Genomic DNA, 21,327 nt, shown 5'->3' with positions numbered 1-21,327 from the left:
TACCATGCTGACATACGCCAAGTTTTTGGCTAATTGCTCTATAGCATTAACCTTACTAGCTAAAAAAAAAATAACAACACTATTTTAGGCTTGTTGAATTGTTATCTCATTATCTTTGGCATTTTTCATAGATTCAGATAGTGTTTTTGTGATAGGCTGTTACTAACAAAGTACCCAAAGATACAATCTAAAATGGGTTGTCAGTTAGGTGCAGGTTTATAACCTTGAATGATTAACCCTTTAGAGCCGGTCGGAGCGGGCACGCTCTGTTTTGCGTAACTATTTTTAAATCCCGGTAGCTCTGCAACCACGTAAGCTAGCGCAATAATTTTTTTTTGCATATGAAACCGGAGGAGTTGTACTTACATCTTATGCCATGAGCTTGTCCTAGGTCACAGTTTCCTTCCACATATAGCTTTGCAAAAACTGCATAAAAAGCACTTGCAGCAACAAAAACACAATATTCCAGAAACACGCTTCGCCGATCCGATCAGCTGTTCATAACACTTCCTACGTCCATCAGCGTGAACTGTCGCATGTCCACCATGAGCTGCCCGAAACCGGAAGTGACGTCATTTTGCGGAAATGTAGTTTTTTACGATCGGGGCCTTATGAGCCCATACTTGTGTTTTTAAAAGTTATGTTTGAGTTTATGACTTTCTGTGTCGTTTCTGGGATGCTTAGGACTCATATTGCACTGCTGGAAATAGTTTATTTTGATGCATATGCTGTTATTTTGCAAATTTGCATTATAATATTTATTTTTGTTTTTCCTGCAGTATATGAAAATTGGTGTATTTCAAAAATAAAACTATGAAGACACTCAAAATAAATTTCCTGTGGTGGGAAACTAGTTTGTGCAACTTTTTTGTATTTACAGTTTTGAGGGATAAGCCTCTTAAATTTCTCTAACTCGAAATATATGTTAAAAAAAACAAAAACGATTTTCAATTTTTTTTGTAGTTTATTGCACTTTTTTGCAATTTATGTAATTACTATGCACCTAATGCAGATATATTATTAAAATTTGGGCTATAATGGTTGTATTGATGTATAGCAACTTGAAATACTCCCAAAAATGGCACCACAGCATGTAAAAATGTAATATAAGCTCTGGCGGACTTGGTTCTGTGGTAGGTCTTAAAGGGTTAATAAGTCAGTGTTAAGTGGCTTGAAAAACTAGAGGATGTCTTTGAAAATGGTCAAGTACAAGAGCTGTACTAAAAATGAATGAAAAAGCAACCAGTATCCAAAGAAAACCTATAAAAGACCCCCGGAAAGCCTGGAGGATTGCTGTTCAAAGCCACTTTTAAAAATTACAAAAATTTTCTGGATCCTTGGAAGCAAAATGCGAACAGATTACTTTTTCACAGTACTATATTATTGTACTGAATGCTAAAACGAAGTACCACATATCTCTTTTCATGGTAAAGGTTGCTATCCTTGCTGTAAACCATAATCAGTAAGTCTGCGACTGCAGGAATGACAGTGTAAAGTTTCACCTGAACAAGTGCGTGTGTCAGAGTGCTGTGAGTAATTCTACCAGGATGACTCATACTTGAGGTGAAATCACAAAAGAAGGGGTGCAAATGAAAGGAGAAAAAAAATACTGGTAAAGCAGCAAAAACAATCCTCCTACTTCTTAAAGTAATTCTTCATAATGTCTATTATATAACCTGTAAAGTAATAGAGCATTAAATCCATAAAAAGGATCATGACGCTCACGTGATAGTTGAACTTGAAATACTCTGCCGATCACAACCGATTCCTCCCTCGAGAATGCTGCAGCCACGGTCAGACATCATCTTTTTAAGACATTTAATGTTTTGATTGAAGAAACCCAATCAAAACAGAGTTTTTCCAGAGTTGAAATTGCTGTAATGAATGTTGCTTCAGCAACCACTTTGAAGCATTGAAATATTCAGGATCATGCCCAAATGTTAACAATTTTATCTGTCTCTAAAACAGACCCCGCTGCAGCCATGTTTTCTCTTTCTTTAGTCCCGTGTGTTTAATTCATGACACATCCAGTGCCAGGAAATTGACTTAAAGAAAGAACTCAGCAGGGCCAGGAGGGCAGTGTGCCAGAGTGAGGCTGTGACACATTGACCTTGTTATGAAAGGAGGATAATCCTGAGCTTTAGGCCCCAGAAATCAGCCTGTGGTTGCACCGATTCTGGGCATGGTACACTTTGTGTGTAGGGAATGAATCTCTGCAGGCATTACTGACCTCAGCAACACCTGCACAGTGTGGGCTTTGAGCCTGTGTGTGTATGTAGGTGGTCTATATACTGACTCAGGTACCCTGTCTGAGAGCCGGAAGACGGCAATATATCTCTGCCAGTCCAGATATTGCACCTGCAGTTTGTATAGAAAACTTGAATATGCTCTTAACTGCAGTGCAACACTGACTGTGATGATTGCTAATTAGCATTACATTGGAATTTTTTAATTACTCATGATTTTTACATGTGAATCATCTCTTATAATCAAGTTGTATTGATTGCATAGACATGCATGGTGTAATTTCTGAAAGCCTTGGATGTAGTGTTAAATGATGGGTGTGCTTTTTAGGAGCTAGAATGGGCTTAATTGTCCTGTGTGTAAGCTTTATAATCTGTGACATTTTTACAGTCATACCACTTCAATCAAAAGTGTTAATTTTGTTGACCAATAATTTTCATCATAGTTTTTTTTTTTTGATGAAAACAAGATGAAAACAAAATAAAACCTAATGCACGAGGAGTATGATGAAATGTATTGACACTTTCATCAATCTCTTTGTGCAGTAAAGCCAGACTACTATAATCTGATGATGATTAGCCGACTAAAACTGAAAGAATTCAGATTCTTGAATTATAACTGAAACTAAATGACATTTCAGTCAAAAGACTATGAATAAAACTAAATCAAAATTAACTTTCAAAATTACACTGGTTTGAAGAAATTTGTACAAAAAATAGTAATTGTTTTGTGTTGGGTAGCACCACTTAAAGTACTAGATTTTTACTTTTTTTTTTTAAGAGAGATCCAGATCAGATGATTTGTTTTTGTTCTCTTACATCTCTCAGTAGATTCGTCATCAACCACCATTCCACATAGTGTTATATCTCTGCTTTTCTGCTCTACTCTTACTTTTTGCTCTCTCATCCACACTGCCCCATCTGCATAACCACTAAGGCATTGATGACGGAAAGACTCAAGTAATTCATATTAGCCTGTCATTCCTGTACCTCAAAGTTTTTAGTTGAAACTAGAGATGGCACGATACCACTTTTTTATGTCCAATACTGATATCATAAATTTGGATATCGGCCGATACCGATATGAATCCGATATAGTGTTTTTTTTAATCAATAAAACTGTTTTTTAATATCTTGCTGCATTTTGTATAAGTTCATACTCAAATTCAAACAAAAAAAAAAAACCCACTAAAGCTATTCTGTTATACCTGTATGCAAAAAATACACTACACCCAAAATATTTCATAGTTCAGCAATACTGATCAATCTAATAAACTTAAACCTACTCTATCCTCCCTATTCTGGTATTTTACAGAGTAAGCAACCTAACTAATAGGGTTGCAAACTCCCAGCAAAAAAAAAAAAAAAGGGAACCACCCTCCACCTCATGATGTCTTATCGACGTAATCAACTTTAATTTGATGCAGTGTGAAAAAAATGCACAGAAATAAATTATTTTTCAAGAATAATTAAATAGATTCAACATCTTTCTTCAACAGAACTGCAGACTGCACAGATGGTACCTTCCCAAAGGAAAAAGTACTATAGCTTACTAGGGTATATTAGACTTAATAGTTACTATATACAGTAATGGACTTCTATACATTTTACATCAGATTAAAACTTTGGGTGTAAGATTCAGATAATTATTTATTAAAAGCTAGACATTTTAAATGAGAATAAGAAAGAAAAGTATGTCTCTGTGCCTCTTTTCCCTGTTAATGCCCTATCGGCCCCCCTGGCTAAATTTTGCTACATCCGCCCCTGCACAGTTACCAGCCGTCAGCTAGAAAAGGATCCTGGTGTAGAAAGTAATAATAAATTAATTCTAACAACAGCTTATCAAGCTTAAACGTGCTGCTGTTGTTCACCCGCTGGTTTCCTCTTTCTGGCGCAAAGTGGGCGATAAACAAACAAGAGAGACGGACTTGCGACGGAAAAGCCGAACAGCTGATCATTAATCAGTTTCATGATTGAAGTAGCAGCAGGAGAGGGAGAGAGAGAGAAGAGGCAGTCGCTCCATATATCGGTTGTTAAGCTTAACGCTGGAATGCTTTACAAACATTCAGAGATGAACTTACACACTTGCTTTACTTCTCTCTGGGATAACTTCCTCGGAGATGAAATGGTAGCGAGGCTCCGAATGCTCAACCAGACAACAGGCCTTGCACGCTACAGCCGCTCTATCACGTGATGCATACTGCTCCGATGTGCTATGAGCGGTTATGAGCAGAGTTAAGCCATGTCACAAGTTTTGTGAGGTGCTTTTTTTTTTTAATATTTAATGGATCGGATTACATTTTTTTTCCCTCTCCGATATCCCATCCAGTAATTTAGGTCAGTATCGGACCGATACCGATACGTAATATCGGATCGGTCCATCTCTAGCTGAAACCTTATACAAACTTTATTATTTCAAAAGAATCGCAGGCAAAGCAGTCAAGTCACGGTTATGCAGTCATGGACAGGTTTGTGTGCCACACTCCTCTTTCTGCTCTCTGCTTACATCCTCTCTTTCTAAAACTAGCACCTAGGTGAAAGAAAAGGGTTGTTGACACGGATATCTTTAAAGCATTATTTTTGTGCCATTTACATTTGCATCTATCATCACTGAAACCCTTGAATGAGTTTCCATGGCAACAGCCATGTACATTATACCATGTGTTTGTGTAGATGACATTTCTGCTCATATTGTAAAACAAATGCTTCATTCGCATTTTGTTTTCATAGAAATCTTTTTTAGGTAGCGTTACATGCATGTTTTCGAGCTATGTATCTAATTCATTGGTAGGAAAGTGGTCAGCTTGTCTTTTCTTGGTTTATCTACCTTGAGCTCACATTCCAGCTAGAATTCACACTTGACTTCAGGCTCTAGGTAAAGAAGGTTTTTATGCAAAGCATGTTCTGATGACCTTAAAAATGTTTGTCTGCAAAACAGTTTGCTTATATTTAGTGGAAAAGGGCCTGACAAAGTCTACTTGAACCTGGACAGGGCTCATATAAATGATGTAACACATTGTCTTTGCTGTAAATGACTGATTGCCAGGAGATAGACTGTAAGATTCTGAAGTTTGAAAAAGGAAATATAGATAATGAGGTAACAGAATAAAAAAGCTCTTATTATTAAATTACATTATACGGACAAAGGTTTTGGTCAACACCTCACAATCTCTACAGTCAGGTATCGGTCCCATTGCCATGAGACTCCCACAAAACTTAAGTACCTACCTTGACCCACCTTCACAACTGTTTGTGACACGTACCGCAAACAGTTGGGAAAGAATGGTTCACTCCAAAAAGCTCAAAATAGTGCAGTACTGTAATAGGATGCCACCATTGCACACCAGTGTGTGAAACCTCTTCCCTCCGAGATAATCCAGGATTAACTCTAAGTTTAATTGTTGCAAATGGAAGCATTTAAGAGCAATTCAGTGATGAAACAGCAGACTATGTAAACTTACAGTGTGGAGTCATCAAGTGCCAAGGTAATGCAGTGTAATGTTCTACAGACTCAATAACTACAGAATTCAAAACAGACCACTGCTGGACTCTGGAGCAGGAGAACTGTGTTCTGTAGAGTGATGAATCCTGCTTCCTTACCTGCCTGACTCCACTGTAACATTTGCTGGAGGACAGGTAATGCTATGGGATTGTTTTACTGGGGTGGCCCTGCAGAGCCAATGAAGATAAAGCTTAGTCCTTCACCATTAGAGAATTCTGTGCTCCCGACATTATGGGAGTAATGACCTGTACCAAATGCAGTGAGTGCTCACACTTAGCATTATTATTATTATTATTATTATTATTATTATTATTATTATTCGTTTATTGTTATTGTCACCACAAGTACCTGCTGTACTGATTCTACCTACCTACCAGTGTTTTAGCTTCTATTTGTGACTGACCTGCTCTATGACTACCACATATTTTTTAGTCCTCCATCTGTCCTTTTGTTCTCACTTTCCATTTCCTTTGGCACTTGAATGATATCAAAAGAGGAGCAGATACACGTGCCCTATTGAGAGACCTTAAAAGAAAGTAAATCCTCTTTTAGTTCTAAGGTTTTATAAATCAGAACATAATAAAATAATTTCTGGTCCATAGCAGAATGAACAATAACACCAAAAGGTCATACCAATGTTCAGACAATTTGCAAAAAACCCAAGAACTACATACAATACAATTTTCTTTATATAGCACATTTAAAAACCAAAGGTATACCAAAGAAGTAATTAAGAGCAATAACAGATACAAATAGATAAAAATATAGTGACAGGTGGGAGACATAACTAACCAGTAATACACCATGTACAGTAGCACAAGCCAAAAGGCTTAAGGTTAAATCATTATAAACATTAATCAGAGCAAAAAGATCAATTACAGTACACTTACAAATGCAGGCTCTAGGAAGCAGAGAAGGCTAGGCTAAATAAACAAGTTTTTAATCAAGATTTAAAAGATTGAATTGAATCAGATGTGCAAATAGCTTGAGGCAGACTATTCCACAGTTAGGGTGCAATGAAGGCGAATGTGCGGTCACCTCTGGTCTTAAGCCGAGATCTAGGTCACACCAGGAGCATTTGACCTGCTGATATAAGCGCTCTCCTGGGGGTATAAAAGCTGAGAACAGTAAGATAGATGAGCGCGGTATTATTTATGATTAGGGATGGGTATCGTTTAGGTTTTATCCGATACTGGTGCCAAACCGGTACTTTTGAAACAGTGCTTAAAGAATGGAGAACACAAAATTGGTCCAAAAACCTCTCATGTTCAGCTGTTTTTTTGTAAAAAGATAACAAGCTTAGCCTTTTCTGCAGCTATAGGGGATTTATGGCATCACTCTTGGCTGGAAGCAGTGCTTAAACAATGGAAAAAACACAAACTTTGTCCAAAAACCTCTCATGTTTAGCTGTTTAACTGCAAACAAGAAGACAGCCGCATGTAGCTATGATGATATTTGCTAGTTCACCTTACATGCATTAATGTAATAACGTGGTTAGCCTACTCAACGTAAATTACATACGAACAACATTAAGCTACTCACGCAGAGAAGAACGGCTGCTGCTGCATCATCATCCTCATCATTTCTGCTACACTGGCAGGGCTAGGGGCCAGGACTCTACTCTTCGTGTTTTTGGGGATGTTGCTAACTCCGGGTCTGATAACAGGCAACACACCCGCAGTAGATATGCTCGGTGTGAGGTCTCGCAGCAAGCTATCAAATACGGCACATTTCTCAGCTTTTAAAAAAAACGCTATGCGTCGCCAGGTGTTTCATCGGATTTGAGGTGTTACCTCCTTTGACAGTATCACAGTATCAGCTTAAAGCACTTGTTGCAGGCTGCTGAGTTTGCATATTTTGCTGTGAAGTACAGCCAGACTTTTGACCGCTTCGCCTTGGTCATTTTTAATCTGTAGCTCTGCTCTAAAAGAACGTACGTACCTGGCCCCGCCTACTATCCTCGGAAACGTAAAATGATTGGCTAGAATCTAAAGTGTATGACATCTCAGGAAAAAAAACACTGAAATAAAGCACCGAAATGTGCGCTGCTTTTCGGTCTGGTTACTACCGTTTATGTCAGAACCGATACCGTTACCCATCCCTATTTATGATTTTAAAAGTGAGCAATACGATTTTAAAATCAATGCGATATTTAATGGGGAGCCAGTGCAGGTCGGAAAGAACTTGAGTAATAGACTCAAACCTACCACTCCCAGTTAAGAGATGCGCAGCAGCATTTTGAACTAGCTGCAGTTAGTTAGTTAGAATTACAGTAATCAAATCTGGATGTAACAAAGGCATGGATACGTTTTTTTTAAGATCCATAAGTGGTATATAGGGCTTGGCCTTAGAGATTAGACATAATTGATAGAATCTAGATTTAACTACATATCAGACTCTACAAGCTTCAGTCAATGTGTTAAATGCTGAAGTTTGTGACAGTACAATTAGGAAAAGACTGAGTAGGTATGGCATGTTGGAAGAGTTTCTGGGCGAATGTCTCTTCTCTCAAAAAGAACATGGCATGTCAACACAAACGCCTCATACCAACTGTGAAGCATGGTGGTGGAGGGGTGATAATTTGGGCTTCGAGTCAACCATTAACTCCTCTGTACACCAGAGAGTCAAATGTGAGGCCATCTGGATGATGGCTAAAGCCTGGCTGACATAACTGAAACCTTCAGACATCCACCTGGTTGAATTTTGTGTCATGACCTTAGGAGAGCTGTGTATAAACAAATGGGCTATAATTTCTATGCAACAATGTGAGAGACTGGTAAGTGATTAACAATTAATCACTTATCAGGCATTAATAATTATATCTCCATTAGTACCCTTTACATTATTGTTGCTAATTTTTCTACGATAAAATGAAATGAACACGTCCAATACAACTCACCATTTAGTTCAATGAAACAAGGACAAAGAAAAAGGAATACCCCCCTGTTTGTAATCAATCACCTGACTGCACTGAGTGTTATCAGCGTGAATATGGATATTTTCTTTTTCAGAATCAGAATACTTTATTAATCCTTAAAGAAGTTATGTGGGTTACAGTTGCTCCAAGACAGTAACAGTAACAGACTAAACTAATTAAATAATACAATATGTTAGAGTTTACAAATGTAAGAAATAGCACTAATATATAAAAATCACGCAATCATAAATCTCAAGAATATTACAGACTTCACGTGAGTGGGCATTTATCTGAGAGAAAAATTTAGATTACAAATGACATTTGAGACTGACCAAGAATCTGAATCTGAAAGCTGAGATTTGAAGTAATGTGGATGTAGTAGCAAAATCCTGGGACGAATACATCAAGTATAGTACATACAGTTTTGTTTATTTCAAAGCCAGTCACTGAAAGTGATCCTAAGATAGAAGCTATTACATGGTGTTTCAGCCTCCAGTTTTGACTGCCCCACTCTGTGGCTGCCACTTATTTTTCTGTATTAAGCTACATCTTTGAGCCTTTCCCTCTTTAGTCCTCCTGCACCTGACCTTTTCTTCTTCGTTTCTAAGGTCCTTGAATATTATCAGCAGAGAAACGGATACAGACATGTACGTGTGTTTTAGGAGTTCATACCCATACGTCAGTGCACTGAACTGTGACAAGAGTCTGCTAGGACATGAAGTCCAAAGTGGGACCAAGAGAGTTGCTGTTGTGCGGATTTTGAGAGGTTCTTGCTATTTTATTAACAGTCAAGTTGAGGAGGCCGAAACAAACCTCAGACATTTCCCAGATAAACTCACGCTCACCAACAAAAGTAACAGCATTCATATCAGCTTGTTTAAAGATGACATTGGTAGGATTGACATTTTGTTTAGCTAATCTCAAACTCTTTGCTATCTTTAGTAACTATATACTATCACTAGTATAAAACCCTGAACTGATACCATATCAGTTTGTCCCGTCATTAGTTATGTCAAAGCCAGTGCACAATTGTTCCATTCTGAAAGGACACCATAGTAGTTATAGTAGTAATAAATTCAAAATAGGTTTTAAATATGGGTACTAAGCATTAGTATGGTGTAATATGGTAAAAATATGTTACAAGTAATGTTTTTTTTAAGGTAATTGAAATGGAATGGTAGTTCTTGAACAACAGTTCAAATGTAATTTATGACTCTTTATGGCAGGACTGTACACCCCATCACAATAAATGGGGAAATCTAAAACTTATTTGGCCACCTATGGCACTATTTAGCAGATTATTGGATAAGAAATCAGTAAATATAATAAAGTTATAAAGTAAATAACTTTTGGTTTAGTTTTAGTAAATGTTGATTTTGATGAATAAATATGTATTGTTTTGTATTTTAAAAAAGTAATGGCACAAACATATCGAGTACAGTTCTCCCCTCAAAAATAGAGGTTGGTCTTAGTGGAAAAAATAATTATGCCACTAGCACATGCATTATTAATCCCACCGTATGTGAAGATAAAACTGCTAGAGCAAACAGCATATTAATAGTCATGTGAGCTTCTCTCTACATATTAAGATGACCCAGTGACCTACATTTGAGGAAACAAAGGGCTTATCAGCTAATGCTGTCAGCAGAGGTCGGGGGGGAAACAAAAATGATGACAACTAGAGACTCTCTCGAGTTTGGGACCACACCCTTTTCAGCAATATTCTGTGAATTCGCTTAGACCAACTTGGGTTTGGTACTCTCTGATATTATAGCAATGACTTAGTAGAGTGTTACTGCTAAAAGAGATGGCTGGATCCATGAGCGTAACCAGAGATTTGACAATCATCATCTTTGTCTTCTAGTCAGAAAGTTCACATGGGCATTTTGACCTCAAGTGACTGAAGTCAATAACAGCAGATGCATTTGTTTCAGCGATGCAAGAGATACTCGTGTATTTATCGCTAGAGTGAAGAACTGAAGTTACAGTTCATTGCTTTTACGATTTTATTCACTAGACTTTTTTTTTTACTTGCAATCAATTACACTGATTGCAAGGTTGACGTGACCTCAGATGTACCTACACAGCGTAGGCTAATGTCTGCATGTTTTGGTGAGTCACACCAGTGGGCACAATGGAAACAGTTTCGAGATTGTTGATGTTTTCTTCTGGTTGTCACATTAAAAGTCTGATATGCTGTTTGATTTGCTATAGTTAAAAGAAACTGATGCTGGCATTTCAAATAGGCCTAAAAAATCAGCCCCAAGCATCATAGTTTTTGAACAAAGTCTTTAAGATATAGTCATGTTTTGTTTTCACAGAAATTTGACAACTTTCTTTTTCAAATAAGTACAAACTTGCTGGAATTAAGAGGGGTGGGGGGGACAAACAAACAGAAAAAGCATGGCACAGTGTCTGAGTTTGCAAAGTTGCATTTAAACAAATTACACAAATTCTGGAATTTGATGTCCACTGGACAGCAAGTCCAAAGTGGAGATGTTTGGCCATAATGCATAGTGCCATGTTTGGCAAAAAACAATCACAGCATATCAGCATAAACATCTCATACCAACTGACAGGGCTTGGACAACTTGCAGTTACTTAGTTGACCATGAATTTCTCTGTATACCAAATTATTTCAGAGTAAAATGCACGGTAATCTGTCCAACGGCTAAGGCTTGTCACAAATGGTGTTTGTTAAGTTAATGGTGCTAAATGTGGTTCAACAAGTCACTGAATCACGGGCGTCCATATACTTAGTTTTTTACACAGAAGGACTGGAGCGAAGTTTCCTGCTTAGAGTTAAATTTTTGTCATTATGGGATTTTTCTCCCACAGAAGACCAGGAGTATTTAATCAGTACCATTTGTCTGTCTGTCTGTTTATTAGCAGTTTCCTCGAGCTCGAGGTGAAAATCATTTTAGTGAAAATCGGGTCAAAGTCACACCAAATGTGACAATCAGTTAAAACTTTATATTGTCTGCAAGGTCTTTAAACTTCACAAAAATATACTAGGCCTTTAAGACTACCTAGGTTGGCTAATCCTTTGAAGTTGATCTTCATTGTTAGGGCCCAAGGTAAAAGTTGACCTTAACATAAATTTGAAGGAAACCATATCGGGTAAAATATAATGTAAAAAGGCATGGGCTTAGCTGTATGCCACACTTGTTATGTTTTTTAATCCATCATCCTGTGATGTCACATTAAAGACATAACGTTTCCAAAATCACACACTGAATTGAATTGAATAGAATAGAATTCAACTTTATTGTCATTGCACATGCACAGGTACAGGGCAACGAAATGCAATTTGCATCCATCCAGAAGTGCTTTAGTGATATAGATATATTACAATATATATTAGCAATAATATAGATATGTGAGTATATTACAGAAATGGGTCTATTATGGTATGTTATAATGTACACGGTATGAAGTATGTTGTGAATATTCTATAACTATAGGTATGTACAGGCTGTAGTGAGTACAAGCTATGTACAGGCTATGAACAGGATATAAATATGAAAAACTATACAGAATATGAAATAAATAACTTTACAGAAATCTGAGATATACAGCTATACAGAAATGGGAACTATGCAAGTTGTAAACAGTTGTAGGATTAAAAATTATCGAATGTACAGAATGATTATTTACACAGAGCTATACAGGGAGTGCAGAATTATTAGGCAAATGAGTATTTTGTCCACATCATCCTCTTCATGCATGTTGTCGTACTCCAAGCTGTATAGGCTCGAAAGCCTACTACCAATTAAGCATATTAGGTGATGTGCAACTCTGTAATGAGAAGGGGTGTGGTCTAATGACATCAACACCCTATATCAGGTGTGCATAATTATTAGGCAACGTCCTTTCCTTTGGCAAAATGGGTCAAAAGAAGGACTTGACAGGCTCAGAAAAGTCAAAAATAGTGAGATATCTTGCAGAGGGATGCAGCAGTCTCAAAATTGCAAAGCTTCTGAAGCGTGATCATCGAACAATCAAGCGTTTCATTCAAAATAGTCAACAGGGTCGCAAGAAGCGTGTGGAAAAACCAAGGCGCAAAATAACTGCCCATGAACTGAGAAAAGTCAAGCGTGCAGCTGCCAAGATGCCACTTGCCACCAGTTTGGCCATATTTCAGAGCTGCAACATCACTGGAGTGCCCAAAAGCACAAGGTGTGCAATACTCAGAGACATGGCCAAGGTAAGAAAGGCTGAAAGACGACCACCACTGAACAAGACACACAAGCTGAAACGTCAAGACTGGGCCAAGAAATATCTCAAGACTGGTTTTTCTAAGGTTTTATGGACTGATGAAATGAGAGTGAGTCTTGATGGGCCAGATGGATGGGCCCGTGGCTGGATTCGTTGTCACTGATGAGGCCAATCACTGCACGAATATATCTTAAAATCTCAAGTTTTTATAGCTTATAGAAGCCAAAGATTTCAGCCAATCCTCCTCCAATCATATGGATAAACATAATAACATTTTAGTTATGTAATGCTTCGAGGTCAGGGTCACACAAATTAGGAAAAAAACTTTAGTTTCCATTGGATCATCTCCGAACATTAAAGGAATATATTAGTGATTGGGAGACATAGGCACTTTCTTTCTTTGAACTCTTTAAAACATCAATAGAACAGAACATTGACACAAAATCATTAATATACTACACTAGACTTCTGTGTTAATAATGCTGATGTCAGCACAAATCATCTGTGAAAATAATGCATATGCCATTATTTGGGATTTTCATATTATCAATGCTGATATTACCTTAAAACATCATCAGGTTTTCGAATACCCCTGTTAAACTTCATCCTAACCAGTGTAGTTTTTTTTTTCTTTCTTTGGTGTATACCTTTCAATTTTTAATGGAAAATCCATTTTATTGCCTTGCAATTGGCATTGTGGTATTTAAGTTATAGCTGTAAAACCGTATAGGACGAACAGTTTAGTAATGGAATGGTTACTAAAAAGTCTACATAAAAATGTAGAAAAATGATGTGTGAATTATATCAGGCAACTATTCTCCAAATGTGTTTTTGTTGTTGTTGTTGTTGTTCATTTAATAAGCAAAAAAAAAAGTTATATAACAATACATTTTCGGGATAATACTGATGAAAGGACTGTCAGAAAAGTTCCTGTTCTGATTTCATAGGTCATTAATTGTAAAAAACAAAAGTCTTTGTCGATCACATTGCGTTATTTGTGTGTCCTGAACTTAACAAACACCAACAAAAATGGATAAAGACGGAGTATTAAAGGTCACGGTGTAAAATGTTTTTGCACCTGGAGGGCAGTGTGATGTAACTGTGACCACAACAAACTGGGTACACCATCAGCTTTGAAGCAGCAAACAGTTTTTACGTCTTTTTGTTCTCTTATTTTAATCTTTATGACCTGGATCTAAGTAATACAAGGAGAGCATTTAGGCCTTTAGTCTTTTCATCTGCGTGCATTCAAGTCTGTGTTTACAAAGCCTTTAAGCATATCAGCTGAATCCTTTTTGGTGACATTATTGGGGTGATATAATAGTCGTCCTCTTGCGCCTATGGCGTGATCTCATTAGACTTTAAACTAGTACAAAAAGTATCCTTCATTGTTACTGTTACTATTTTCTATCCTGTAAAATAAATAGAATAATTAGCCACGAATTAATAGTCTCAACTACTAAAAGATTAGAGCAACATATAATTACTGTAGAGGTGTTTGAACCTACTTAGATAGACAGTGGGGGAAAAGTATTTGACCCCTGGTGAATTTATGATTTTTACCATTTACAAAGCGGTCTGTAATTTTTAATAGACGTTTTGTTTGTTTGTTTGTTTGTTACCTAAATAATGTAGATTCTTGTGACAGAAATAAGTCTTTGATTTACAGCTTGGTGGAATAAGCACATCTGTCAGACATTTCTTGTAGCTGGTCACCAAGTTTCCATACTTCTCAATGGGAATTTTTACAGATATCTGAAGTTTCAGCTCTCTCAGTAGATTTTCTGTTGACTTAAAGTCCAGAGACAAGCTAGGCCAACTGCATGAACTTAATCTGGATGGACAACCTACCTGTGATTAATTTTTAATGTCCTAACTGAGTGAAGAAGGTTTTCTTTCAAGACTTTTCAATATCTTCCTCAGTGCATTCATACTCAGTGTTGGTCAAGTTACTTGAAAAAAGTAATCAGTAACTAATTACTGATTACTTCCCCCAAAAAGTAATCCCGTTACTTTAATGATTACTTATTTTCAAAAGTCATTAATTACTTAGTTACTTAGTTACTTTTTAAAAACACGATTTACAACCTGAATAGGTGATAAAGCGATAGATCTGTCAGCCCAATTCTACTTTTTCTGCATAATCCATCATACAAAATGTAATCAAATGGAAAAGTCTCTTTTTAAAACTTGTTTTATTAGTTTTAATCTTTTAACTTTATGCATCAAGCAAAAATTTAATTATATGCAACATTCTCTGACTGGAAGAAATTAGTTTAACACTTAAACCTATTTTCTGCACATTCCAGCACATGAAATAAAATATTTTTTGTTTTTACACTGTCTTTCAAATAGATGCAAGTAAAACACAGCAGAAAATAAATAAAATCAAAGACTCAGCAGTCCTGTTGTTCTATTTTCACCTGTATAGCAGTAGTGGCGTAGGCGGAGGTTTACCCTGGCACAGGTGTGCCGCAGCGGTCAGTTGAAGAATCCGCGAGTTTCTCTGTGAATTTCCCATTACGTCATTGCGCACTCGGAGCTTGTTTAGGGGGGAGGTTTCGGTGTAAAAAGAAGTTTTCTTCCCACGCACAACGGACACTTATGTTTTTGTCACTTTTTATGGAATCAAACTCAAAGTAAGGTCAGTACTTCCACGCTTTAAACGCTGCACGCTCATACTCTCTCCCACAATCGATATGTTATCCATTGTTGCTCTGCACACAGCTGTTGTCACGAACGTCGCACTCGCTTACGTCACTGTCATGAGACATTCTCGCAAAAATTTCACGATTTTAGTAACGCAGCGTTCCTACGGGAAAGTAACGGTAATCTAATTACCGTTTTTGCAATAGTAATCCCTTACTTTACTCGTTACTGTAATCTGATTACTTTTTTCAAGTAACGCGTAACGCGTTACTGCCCATCTCTGTTCATACTTAACCAAAGTAGCATTGTATCTAACCACTAATCAGAGACTGGGTTTTTAAAGTGTATCTTTGATCAATTTGTTGCTAGCAGCCTGCAAAAAGGCATCATTTGTTTGCATTGTTTTTTTTGTTATTCATCTGCTGGGGGCAATAAATGATCACACACAATAACATTATAAGTGATTCAAACTATGTTCAGTCTTATCTCAATCTTACAGGACTCCAGAAATCTATCCGTATGTGTAAGTTTAGTTTGCTCCATGTGTTCTGTCCTGGCAGACAATTAATCAAATATTCACCAGTTTGTGTGTATCCATGTGTCCTGTCCATGTTCTTGTTCTCTTTCTCCTCATTACTCCAGGACGGCACACATCCACGCATTAATGTACTTGGCTGAGTCTGTGTGCAGGTTGTTCTCCATTACATGTCTTTTAATACAGTGTACAACACACACAGACACACAAATGCAAAAAACTTTCAGCTTCTTATGAGGCTAAAGTTCAAGGTGACATTCTGTCATTATAACCTCCATGCATGCCGTAGATTCTGCTTGGAGTTCTGTTGCTAGTATGTTGCAGAGGGTGTCTTGAGGTAATATTCAGTTGGGGCTACTTTTAACTATGTTTTCCCATTTCAGCTCCTTAGACATGGTTCCATCTATCTGTTGTCCTGACTTGAAGTCCAATCAAGTGCCTGTATCTCAGATTTAAGTGGGCTGATGGGGATGCAGGTGTAGCCTGTTACCTAAGCCTTGATTGAATTTGTGCTGAAGAGCTGCTAGTTCTCCCAATGTGGCGCCACTGCCTGTACTCTCCTCATCTGTGCCTGCTGTTAGTTTCAGCGCTTGATTGATGATTTGATAGCAACATCAGTAGTCTGCATACAGAACACCTGAATATTTTTAGCATACGCCATCACCCAGTGAATGGTTGCAAATCAGGCTGAACGAGGCTTAGAGGCCCACTGCCTGATCAGAAGAGAGTGTACTAACATAAATGGCCTGCTAATATGGATGATGGAGGTATGTTTGTTGGGTTTGAGATTACTAAGACTAGCTAAGCTAATCTTTTTTTTTTCATGATAGTTACAGTAGATAGAATAATTTATAGTCCTAACCTAAATCTAAAATAACCAAATAATTTTAAATAAAGACCTAATATTTATTAAATTAAATTACTAAAACTTAAATAATACATATGAAGTATATAATCCGTGTGTCTAGCAAAAGGATTTGCTCTACTGTCAATCCCTCTAAGCCACAAATGTAGAAATTTTAGCCCTTTATAGTGATAGATTTTTATGTACAGCGACGTGAATCGTATCAATGAAAACTTGCACAAACTGCCATGAGACTGTGGGTTTTTTGTGGGTTTTTTTTTTTTTTTCTTTATACAAAGTCGTCATTTTAATTTTTTTCCAGTGAAAGTCATGATTATTCTCTTTTGGCATGGACATGGACAGCGAGAGAAACCGTGGTCAATTAGTTACTGCTGTTACTTGTTTGAAGTCTGCTCCCTGGGGAGCATGTGTAGTTGGTGCATTGTAACATCCAAACAGCAGTGCATTCAGTGCAATTTCATCTATAGTGTTTTATCGTCCTTGTGCCAGTAGTTACTTTTTCCTTGTTAAAGTTTACTTTGGATTTTTTAGGTCAATGTAGAGGGAAAGACACAGTAGAACTCAACCCCAAAAAACCCAACATGTCTTTATAAGATTGTTTAACCTCGACCCGAACTCTTCCACGACATGCATTTTTAATTTCTCTTTGATATTTGGGCATATTGGGGCCCGATGAATGTAAAAATAAAGAATTGCCAGATTTTTTTTTTTTCTTACCTTATTTTTGTTTTTAAGAAAAATAAGAGCCATATATGAGGATATTCGTTTAAAGTTTTGATAGAACAGCAGCAGTATAATGTCCTCGTAAGTGGATATCAGGCCCATGTAGAGCACTGGTCACTCTTCTGTATAAAGTTGCTTCAGTTCATTGAGGTTCGCAGGCATTTGTTTATGCCACACCATCTGATTTGGGTTTTGCAACACATCGTTCTTTTTGTGAGCTATTTAGACCTTTCTTTGATAATGTGCATGGATCATTGTTGCTTTACCTATTGGACAGATGGCTTCACATTGGACTGCACAGTGTTTTTAGGTATACAAAGGAGTTCATGTTACTGTGGCTGCAAAATAAGTCCAAATTATTATACCTCCACCAACGTGCTTGACAGTTGGTTTGAGGTGTTTGTGCTGATATGCTGTATTGTGTATTATGTGTATTATGGGCAGTCATGACCACTTTGGTCTTATCTGTCCAAAAGACATTGTTTGTGAAGTTTTTTTGTCCTCCTGACAAACAAGCCATACTTGTTCAGTCTTTTTCTAATTGTACTGTCATGAATTTAATCTTTCCTATTGAATAAGCTTTTGATCATTTTTTTAAAAAAGTGATGCCCTACTATATAAAACCTCAATATTTAAAGAGGGTATCCATTCTTTTTCACATTAATGTATAAAGTATAATAACATGGATTAGCCTGAGTCATCTGGTATATTTAGCAGAAAGTAATAAAACTCTTAATATCAATGACTAAGAATTTCATTGGTCACAAAATGTCCTCCTCTCTTAGGTGAGTACACTCTCTACCTCTTTTGAACCCATCTCTGTACTTATGCATTTTATTTATATTCAGTTGGAGCTTAAACTGTAGTTTTATTAGGGACACTTGAATGGTTACATAATGTTTCCTCTCTTATTTTTGACATTACCAGGTTGTCATGACTTTTTCCTATGATTTTCTGTCAACTCTGGAAAAACCTATGATAGAGATATAATGGACACATGTAGGGAGGCAGATGTGCTTACGTAACATTAGATGTACATGGAAACCTGCCTGAATGACTTGCTGAAAGACTAGATTCAGGAGAATGAGTGCTAGCACAGAAGCTAATTTATTATTAATTGACCAAATAGTTATTAGCAATTTTATCAACAGGTGTAATTACTTCTCGTTTATATCTGTATATTCGACTTTTTTGGCATACACACATTGTTAAATGCATTTTCAACATCCAAAGTTGGAGCAACATCATGTTAAGCTTTATTAGTTAGCTACATTTAGCTGGAATCTTTTAGGATCTGTCCATATAGCGCAGCATTTTCTGTTTGTGTTTCCATTGATAGTTTAGCACAGTCTAGCAGGGGCTGTAGTCTGGTGTAGTGGTGTAGGTGGGGTTGCCAACAACTAACAAATAAGAGACCCTCTGGCATGCCAGAAGCACAATGCACAGAAAGCTGGGCATAGTGTAAATAAGTGCTGTATGTTCATGCAGCCCATGAGTGACCCTAGAAAATTTGCAAGTAGGTGTTTTTTGCCAACTGGTCAGGAAATTTTTTCTCCAGTGACCAAATCAGGATGACATTTGAGCAAGTATATGACACTGGCAGTAAAGCAGAAGTTGACCTCTTTTATAGGTTATTCATCCCAAAATTGAGGTGCTAGAATGAGTCAGTTTATTATGTGATACAAGGAATTGTGAAGCTGATGGGGCGCTCTCACCAGCATATAAAAGAATGTTTTCTTATTTTTGTATTGAGCACACATCCTGTCTTTATTTTTTATGTTTTTAGATCAGTGCCACTTACTTTGAGTCTCAAAAAGAACCATTGTGAATTGGTAAAATAATATGTTGATGTGTTTGTAAAATGCATTGTGTCATCATTTCAACACAAACCTGCTATCTGCAGACCTAATCATTATTTATTCCCCCACTGTTGCTATGATTGTTCAGTTTCATTCCAGCTCGCTGTGTGCTAATGTCCATGTGGAGCAGACTGCAATGCAAACTGTGGATGTAACCATACATCTTAGTCAAAGTACATCAGCTGCTGGCCCTTAATTACATAGCAGTTGAACTCTGTTAGGAGGCAGAAGAAAAACGAAAGAAAGGAAAAGGAAATGTCAGCATACGGCTTGCTGAAGGCTGGGATTTAAAAAACAAAACAGACGACATGAGCTTCAGAGAAAGGAGAAGGGGATTAATTCTTGATTTAAGCTTTTCATCTATTCTAAAAATGCAAAGAGAGCTGCCAAGTTTTCTCAGCATGCTTAAGCATGCTTTCTCAGCTGCTTCTGATCGGTCTTGAGCAGGTAGCGCTAACCCATTAACAATGCAATTTATACCTGGGGATTGCTGCACTCCATAAAGGACTCTTTACCACTTCTTAACATTTGTTTCACCTCACCTTTATATTTATATTCCTCCTCTTTTTTCCTACCTTGCCGCTGCTGAACATAGAAAAGCTGTTGCCATGGTAACATTTGTGCCTGTGGGATTCATTTTTGTTGTTTTTGGTTTGTTTTTGTTTTTTTACAGTCATCTATGCATTTCCTTAGCCCACTGTCAGGTGGTAATTTTAAGTTTTTCAGTCATTTCACAAACAGCACTTTGAGTTGCTAATGCCACTGAAAGGTTCACCGTATGGACAGATGGGTTAAATGCCTTTTGTGCTGCATAAATGGGCAGGATGTGACTATTTTCCATTCTCTTTTTTTGGGAGAGAAGTGTTTTGGAAAATGCAACTGTGACCAGTTAGATAAGATTCTATGGTGTCACTCCCTGCTGGATATGCACGGTAGTATATAAAGAGCTTAAAAAAAATAAACACTTATCAATAGCCAGCAAGAGAATACAGCTGTGTGGAAATGCACCAGCTGTTTCAGAGGTGAACAAATAAACTTGAACAAATAATCGCTTCAGGGCAGAACAACATATGCAAACAAACAGCACTCTTCTGTCTCTATCATGGGCACAATATTTCAAAACTGTAGACAAAAGTCATGATATTTAGCTATTTAAGGCTCAAAGCCAGATACCAAAAGCAAACAAGATCTCTCTGTCTCTATACGAGAAACTGCTGTGGTAGCCAAAGAATCCTGTTTTATTCTTTTTCTTTTGCCTTCTTTTGGCTGCTCTTTAGCGATTGACACAGCAGTGTATCTGCCTCTGTCTCGTCCATCCCTTGCATCCTCTTATGTCACACCAACCGTCTACATGTCCTCTTTCACAACATCAATGAACCCTCTCTGTGGCCTTCTTTTCCTCCTGCCTGACTGCTCCATCTCCAGCATCCTTTGTCTAGTATAGCCACTATTCTTCCTCTCTACATGTCCAGACCGTCTCAGCTTCACCTCTCTAACTTTGTCTCCAAACAGCTCAACCTGAACTGTCCGTCTGATATTCTTATCCTGTCCATCCTTGACACTTCCAGTGAAAATCGTATTCATTTTTGAAAACTTCATTAAAATGCAGATAAAGGCAGCACTTTTGAGACTTCACAAAAGTATATGCAAATTGACCAGGAGACCATTTTCAGTATTTTGTCAAGAGCATTCTGATTTTTCATGGCCAGTAAAGCCAATGTTTTCATGTGCACGTATTGTTGTTGCATACATAATACTGTAAAAAAACAAACAAACAAAAAAAAACTGTTGTGATAATGACCTAGATGTTTCGGGC

The 21,327-nt window shown here is 37.3% G+C and overlaps 1 protein-coding gene across 1 annotated transcript in view; it reads left to right on the top strand.

Annotated features, from left to right (window-relative positions):
• pemt (phosphatidylethanolamine N-methyltransferase) overlaps positions 1 to 21,327 on the top strand; it is a 77,825-nt gene that overhangs the window by 9,391 nt on the left and 47,107 nt on the right. The gene's annotated exons all lie outside the window — the stretch shown is intronic.

This window comes from Astatotilapia calliptera, chromosome 8 (assembly GCF_964374335.1).
Source record: "Astatotilapia calliptera chromosome 8, fAstCal68.1, whole genome shotgun sequence".
Classification (NCBI taxonomy): domain Eukaryota; kingdom Metazoa; phylum Chordata; class Actinopteri; order Cichliformes; family Cichlidae; genus Astatotilapia; species Astatotilapia calliptera.
This window is presented reverse-complemented; position numbering and strand designations above follow the sequence as displayed.